The sequence below is a fragment of the Herpailurus yagouaroundi genome, unplaced genomic scaffold, assembly GCF_014898765.1.
Source record: "Herpailurus yagouaroundi ecotype Mexico unplaced genomic scaffold, PumYag 195, whole genome shotgun sequence".
NCBI classification, from domain to species: Eukaryota; Metazoa; Chordata; class Mammalia; order Carnivora; family Felidae; genus Herpailurus; species Herpailurus yagouaroundi.
The window spans coordinates 13,162,320-13,169,877 of NW_024412426.1; the positions used below are offsets into that span (position 1 = coordinate 13,162,320).

Consider the following 7,558-nt stretch of genomic DNA (forward strand, 5'->3'; position numbering starts at 1 on the left):
CCTGTCTGGAAGAGCTATCTGGCTATGACTACTAGATTATGAATGAGTTCCCTAGGAAAAAATTGAGAGTGGAACAATCACATAATATAAAACAAAGCAAAAACTCCTGGTTCAATAAACAGAGGTCTTACTTAAGCCTTGAAAAGAAAAAGTCATGATCATATCCCTTAGCCAATTCCCTAACCTGATTGTTTACACTATCAGATCCCCTTGAAAAAGGAAAGACCAGACAACCTTGATGTCAGATCCTGCTGTAACAAAGTGCATTTGGGAAATGCCAAGATATCTCCACCAAAGAGAAAAACAACTTGCTGTGCTTTTGGCCCTGTACCACTAAGAAAGAGACCTAATAATTGGCATGCCTTGAAAGAAACATATACCTACCCTGTGTATCCTGCTTTGACCATTTACTGGAGGATCTGAAAAGCTACAGCTTTGATTGGGGCCCACAGCAAGAGAAGATGCCCTAAGCAAAAAATGTAAAATGCTACTGAGCTATTACTAACCTCTGCTCATGGCTGAAACAGAGCTGAAAGTGAAAGGAGGGAATGACTGGAAACTTAAGGCAGTCTGAGCAATTACATAGGCATATAATTTTTCTGGAAACATTGGCAGAAGGCTCCTATTTTGGAGTACATGTTATCTAACTTAAGAATTCATAAAAATAGGGGCGACTGGGTGGCTCAGTTAAGCATCTGACCTTGGCTCAGGTCCTGATCTCACTGTTTTTGAGTTTGAGCCCCGCATCTGGCTCTGTGCCAATAGCTCAGAGCCTGGAGCCTGCACTGGATTCTGTGTCTCCCTTTCTCTGCCCCTCCCCTACTCATGCTCTGTCTCTGTCTCTCTCTCTCTCTCAAAAATAAATAAACATTAAAAAATGTTTGAAATAAGAATTCATAAAAATAGTTATTTTAATTCCTGAAATTTTTCTGATGAATGGAGAATTAGAGCCATTTGTTTACAATATAGAAATAGCCATTAAAAGCAGAGTATGAATATCCTGGTTTGAATCCTTTGATAGCCTCACAGTGGTATGAAACTTTCATATAGAAATGGAAGTCCCAGAATTGTTCTGGCTTGACAGCTAGTCTTTTTCCAGACGCCTTTTATTACTAAATGTGAATTTTCAGGAACACACATTAATTCATCTTGGGGCATTATAGTCTCAACATCAGATTAGGTTACCAGTGTTTTTGTATAAATGCCTCTGGCTTAATGTTTCACTATTTTTAACTGCCCGTTTTATTTATAGCTTTAGTCATATTTGAGATTTTATTAAGCTTATTTGTATTTTTCTGATGCATCATTGTTGATTTAGGGGTCTTGAAAGTAGGGGTGCCTAGGTGGCTCAGTTGGTTAAGCGTCCAATTCTTGATTTTGGCTAGGGGCATGATCTCATGGTTTGTGAGTTCAAGCCCCACATCAGGCTCTGCACCGAGCCTGGAGCCTACTTGGGATTTTCTCTTTCCCTCCCTCTCTCTGCCCCTTCCCCACTTGGGATTCTCTAAATAAACAAATAAATAAACTTAAAAAATTTTTTTAAATGTTTATTCATTTTTTGAGAGAGAAAGAGAGACAGAGCACAAGTGGGAGAGGCACAGAGAAGGAGACACAGGATGTGAATGAAGCAGGCTCCAGGCTCTGAGCTGTCAGCACAGAGCCCGACGCAAGACTCAAACTCACGAACTAGGAGATCATGACCTGAGCTGAGGTTGGACACTCAACCGACTGAGCCACCCAAGAGCCCCAATAAATAAATAAACTTTTAAAAAAAGTTTTATTTATTGAGTCATAGAATATAGCTTTGGCTCATTTGTCTTCATTTTTGAAAATTGAATTATTCCTCTTATATTTTGAGAAGTTATTTATGATATCCTATTACCTAGGATAATTATATATATTTTTTTCTTACTCAGTATTCATTATACGTATATTAAGACAAAAACTTAAAGATTTTTTTGGCCTCAAAGTATAGTTAGTGGTGCTCTTTTCTCCATAGTATGAATGATAACATGGAGTTTCATCATGCTCTATAACAGAAATACTTGCGAGAAAAAAATGATAGGGTCTCTAAGACATATAATTTCAAGAAAAGCTGATCTGGATTCTTCATTTTGCTTTTAAGTGACAATGACAGAATAATAGCCTATTGGTGGGTGTTGTGAACATGCTTCACTTGAATTCTCTGTGTTTCACTTCTTAGAATTCTTCTATTCATTTATGTGAAGAATGAATTTCTAAGGGCTATTTTGAGAAGGGCAGTGTAAGAGTGGGGAATGAATCAAAGGTAATGTGACATGCATGCCATATATAATCTCAGTGGCTTTTTTATTAGGATAGACATCTTAACTGAAAAGAAGAGAGTCTGAAGATGTTGGACCTGTTACATTGACTTGTAGCAAAAGAAACTTTTTGACCCTGCGTGAAGTTCCACCACTGCTCTGATGATCTATTCCAAATAACATTTCTTATTTTACAGCCTATTTCATCTCTTATTAACATGACTAACTCAGTTTTCTTGTGATTAACATTTGCCCCGTACATCGTTTTTTATCCTTTTACTTTCACTTTCTTTCTTAATATACAGCACAGAACTATATTTTGGTTTTATTTTTGTTGTTAATCCAATCTTTCCATGTCTTTCTTTTAACTGATGATATTCATGTAAGTTCCTTTATGTTTATTTTGATTGTCATATAGTTGGGTCTAATTCTACTACCTTATTTATTTTTGAAAATTTTATTTGTCTTTTGTCCCCTCTGCTTATTTCTTTAGCATTCTTATCTTTTTGTTTGTTTTTCTTTTTCTAGGACCATTTTTTACCCTCTGAACTGACTTGGCTTTTTTTTGCATTAATTTCTATTCTTTTGTGGTTATACTCAAAACTTTGCTACCCATTCTTAAAGCCTATCTTGTATAGTATTTTCTTAAACTCAATTTGAAGGTATGAAGTATAACACATATAGAAATGTGTAAAAAGCATTGTTACTATTTAATAGTTACAAAACAAATACCTGTGCACAACTCAGATTAAAAACCATAAAAAGCACCTCCAAAAACTTCTTGTCTATTTCATCCCAATTATAAATTTCTCCCTTTTATTTAGAAGTAAGCCTTATCCTTAATTTATGATAAGTTTCCTTGCTTTACCAGTTGTATATACATCCAAAATGAATATATTTTAGTTTTACTCTTTTTTAAAAAAATTTTTGTTTATTTATTTATTTTTTTGAGAAAGAGGGAGCAGGACAGGGGCAGAGAGAGAGGGAGAAAGAGTGAATCCCAAGCAGGCTCCGCCCTGTCAGTGCAGAGCCCAATGTGGGGCTTGAACTCACAAACTGTGAGATCATGACTGAGCCAAAACTAACTGAGTCGGATGCTTAACCAACTAAGCCACCCAGAGCCCCTAGATTTACTCTTTTTGAATTTTATATAAATGCAACCATACTGCATGTTTTTCTTTTCTGGCTTGCTTCTTTCCCTCAACTTTGTTTCTAAAATCCATTCATTTTTTTCGTATGAAGTTCCAACTATGGTTGGTTGGTTTATTTTCTTTCTTGCATAATATTCCATTGTATGATTATATCACAACTTGTTTATTCACTCAACTATTTATGGCCATTTGGGCTAGTTCTGATTTTTGAAAATTGTGAATAATGTGACGAAGGACATTATTGCATGTATATGCTGATGCACCATATCCTTGAACTTTTAAGAATGGAATTAGTGTACCCAAGGCCACTGTAATGGGTAATGGAAAACAATTTTCCAAACTAGTCGATGCAATTTATACTCCTGTCTGCCGTGAATAAAAGTTCCTGTGACTCAACATCTTTAACATAGTATTATTGGTAGCTTAAAATTTTTGCCAATCTGGAGGTTGTATAGTGGTATTATCACTGTGGTTTTAAAATGCTGATTGTTATAAAAAGATTAAGCATGTTTTCCTATTGTGTTGGCCATTTAAATTTCCTCTTTAGCTAAGTGTTTATTCTGTTCTTTTACCTGTTTTACTGTTGGTTTGTCTACCTTATTCTCATTGATTTGTAGGAGTAGTTTGTATATATTTTGGAAGTAAGCATTTTGATGATAAAATGTTTTAATGCTGATGAAAGTTATATCTACTTAAAATTTAATTTTATAGTAGCTGGTTCCTGCTGCATAAAAGCTCAACTGATTTTTATGTATAGATTTGTATCCAGTTGCCTTACTAGATTCTCTTATTCTCATGATTTTCCTGCAAATTCTTTTAGATGTCCTACATGAGCAACAATATCTGTGAATAATAACAGTTTTCTTTCTTTTTTTTTCTTTTAACCCTTTATACCTTTCATTTCTTTTTCATGTTTATGAATGATCATGACTTACAGTACAATGTTGAATAGAAATGGTGGTAATGGTTATCCTGGTTTGTTTAAGATTACAAGAATAAATCTTTAAACTTTTATCATTGGTTATAGATTGTCTTAATCAGTCATTGGACCAGTAATGCTAACAATTAGAAACAAGATTAGCAAATTAAACTCTACGGTGGTAAAAAGGAAGGTTAGTAAACCTTAGTTAGTAAAAAATTAATGAAATAGAAAACAAATATACAATTGTGATTAACCAAAGCAGTAGTTAGTCCCTTGAAAAGACTAATAAATTGGCAAACATCTCTCAGAATTGATTTTATAAAAAAGTAAAATCCCCCAAAAGGATTAAGAATGAAAAAGAGGTTATCACTATAAATGTTGCAGGTATCAACAGATAATAAAATTATGGAGAAATTGGATTATTAGTCAAAACACTTGGCCACAAAGAAAATTCTAGGCCCAGATGACTCTTTTGGTGAGTTTTACCTCTGCTAACCACGCAAGGAAGAAACAGTGCCAGTTACACAAACTTTGTAAGAAAATACAAAAAGTGGGTCTATTTTCCAACTCATGTTAGGATATGTAAAAGAAAAATTGCACCAGAGCAGTTAAACAGACAGGGAAGAAGACTTTATTCAAGTCTTGGCTGATGATATTTTCCACATTACTTTTGAAATAAATAATATCTATTCTTACTTTCATTGTTGCTGATGGGAAGTCAGCTTCAGAGTAGCCGTGGCTCCTTTGATTTTTGAAAATTTTTTATTGTTTTTGGGTTTTGATATTTCATTATGATGCATTTAAGTGTATATTTTAAAAAATTATCTTTTGGAATTTGTTGGACTTCTTGAATTTATGGTTTGTTATCTCTCCTCAGATCAGTAACATTCTTAGCCTTTATCTTTTCAAATTTTAAACCGGTTCCATTTTTGCTTTCCTCTTCTGATGGTTCTCTAATCAAACATAAGGACATTTTCATGGTCTCCTTTACACCTATTATCTTCATTTCTGCTTTATTCCATTTTATTTTTCATTTCTCTATCCTGTGTTGTGGGTTATTTCTTCTAATTTCTCTTGTAGTTCACCAGCTGGTTATTTCTTACATTATATCCAATCATTGCCAGCTATGTCCATTGTTTGTTTGTTTGGTTGGTTGGTTTTGTTTTTGTTTTTTTACATAGAGAAAAAGTTCATTGTTCCTTTCGTTCCTTCCTTCAAATCCACATTGAGGTAATCAACGTTAAGTGTGTATCCTTTCATACCTTTTTCTGTGCCAGGCAAATATATAGAGATACACGGGGTCTTTTTTTTTTTTTTAAATAAAGAATTTTTTAGAGCAGTTTTAGCTTTACAATAAAATTGAAAGGCAGGCAGGTTCAGAGATTTTCCATATATTCCCTGCTCACACTCATTCATAACCTCCCCCACTATGAACATCACTCAGGAATGGTATATATATATGTATACTACATTGACACATCATAATCACCCAAAGTCTATAGTTTACCTTAAGGTTCACTCTTCGTGATTCTACAGGTTTGTAAAAATTCATAAGGACATGTATCCATCATTACCACATTATACAGAGTATGTTCACTGCCCTAAAAATCCTCTGCTTTGCCTATTCATCTTTCCCTCCTTATCCCTCTCCGCCAGCCACCACACCTAGCAACCATTGATCTTTTTATTGAATCCATAGTTTTGCCTTTCCTATGATGTCATATAGTTGGGATCATACAGTATGTAGCTTTGTTTGATTGGCTTCTTTCACTTACTAATATGCATTTAAGATTTCTCCTTGTCTTTTCATAATTTGATAGCTCATTTTTTGTTGTGTGTGTGTGTGTGTGTGTGTGTGTGTGTGTGTGTGTGTTGCACTGAATAATATCCTATTCTTTGGATGTACCATAGTTTATTTATCCATTCACCTACTGAAGGGCATTTTGGTTACTTTCAAATTTGGGATATTATAAATAAAGCTGCTATACAAGCTTCTTGCAACTCCTTTGGGTAAATAACAAGGAACATATTGCTGGATAATATGGTAAAAGTTTAGTTTTGTAAGACACTGCCAATTTGTCTTCAAAAGTAGCAGTACTAGTTTGCATTCCAACCAGCAGGTGTATGAGAGTCCCTGTTGCTCTAGATCTTTGTCAGCATTTCGTATTATTGCTCTATATTTTGGACATTCTCACAGATGTGTAGTAGTATCTCATTGCTTCAATTTATATTTTCCTGATGATATATGACGTGGAGAATCTTTTCATGTGCCTATTTGCCATCTTGATTGCTTTTTAAAATTTCTCTCACTTTATTTTTCACTCTTAGATATTCTGTTTAGTTCTTTCTCTCATCAGCTATGTCACTTTTCATGATTTCCTGTTTCCCATACATATTTGTACGTTTGTGAGTTATTTCCTTAAACATGTCAAGTATACTTGTTTTTAAAAAATCTGTGATTCATTTTACCAGTATCTGAAGGTTTTGCATATCTGTTCTATTCTCTTTTGTTTCTGCAACTCCTAGAATAGTGCCTAGCACCTAGAGTGGGTCCTCATAGTAGCTTCATGATAAATATTTATTGAATGAGAAAATTAATGCCCATTTCTTGCCTTTGTATCTTATTTTCTTGTCTACCACTCTTGTTTTGTTTTTGTTTCTTTTGCTACATACCAGTTATAGGTTTTGCAGCTCTGGGGCTCTAAGCTTTCTTTACTTTTCCAAATGGAGGCTTTCTTCCAAAACTTAGCCAGTGAACTCCCTTCTGTCTTTTAAGATATTCAATGCTTTAAAAAGTGTTGTTTTATTTATAATGTGTTTGGTAATTTTCATTATTTCTTAGCAGGAATGCTGTATGAACTAGCAAATCATTAACAGAAATTTCAATGAATTAGGGGTGCCTGGGTGGCTTAGTTGGTTAAGCATTCGACTCTTGATTTTGGCTCGGGTCATGATCTCATGGTTCGTGGGTTCCAGCCCCACGTCAGGCTCTCTCTCTCTCTCTGCCCCTCCCCTACTTCTGCTCTCTCTGTGTCTCTCAAAAAGAAATAAACTTTAAAAAAAAGAAATCGGAATTAATTAATATCTTAACCCCTCCCCAAATATAAAAGCCTCATAACACTTTAACTCTATTCCTTCCCACTCTGATAATTTTGTCTAGGCTTTCCTTTTTTTTTTTTTTTTTTTTTTTAATTTTTTTTTTT

The 7,558-nt window shown here is 34.3% G+C and overlaps 1 long non-coding RNA gene across 1 annotated transcript in view; it reads right to left on the minus strand.

Moving 5' to 3' along the window:
- Positions 1 to 352: 352 nt before the first annotated feature.
- The window catches only part of LOC121011858 (uncharacterized), a 35,836-nt gene continuing 28,630 nt past the window's right edge, over positions 353 to 7,558 (minus strand). The window contains exon 3 of the long non-coding RNA XR_005781808.1: positions 353 to 466. This is a non-coding gene — a long non-coding RNA (uncharacterized LOC121011858). The remainder of the gene's footprint in view (positions 467 to 7,558) is intronic.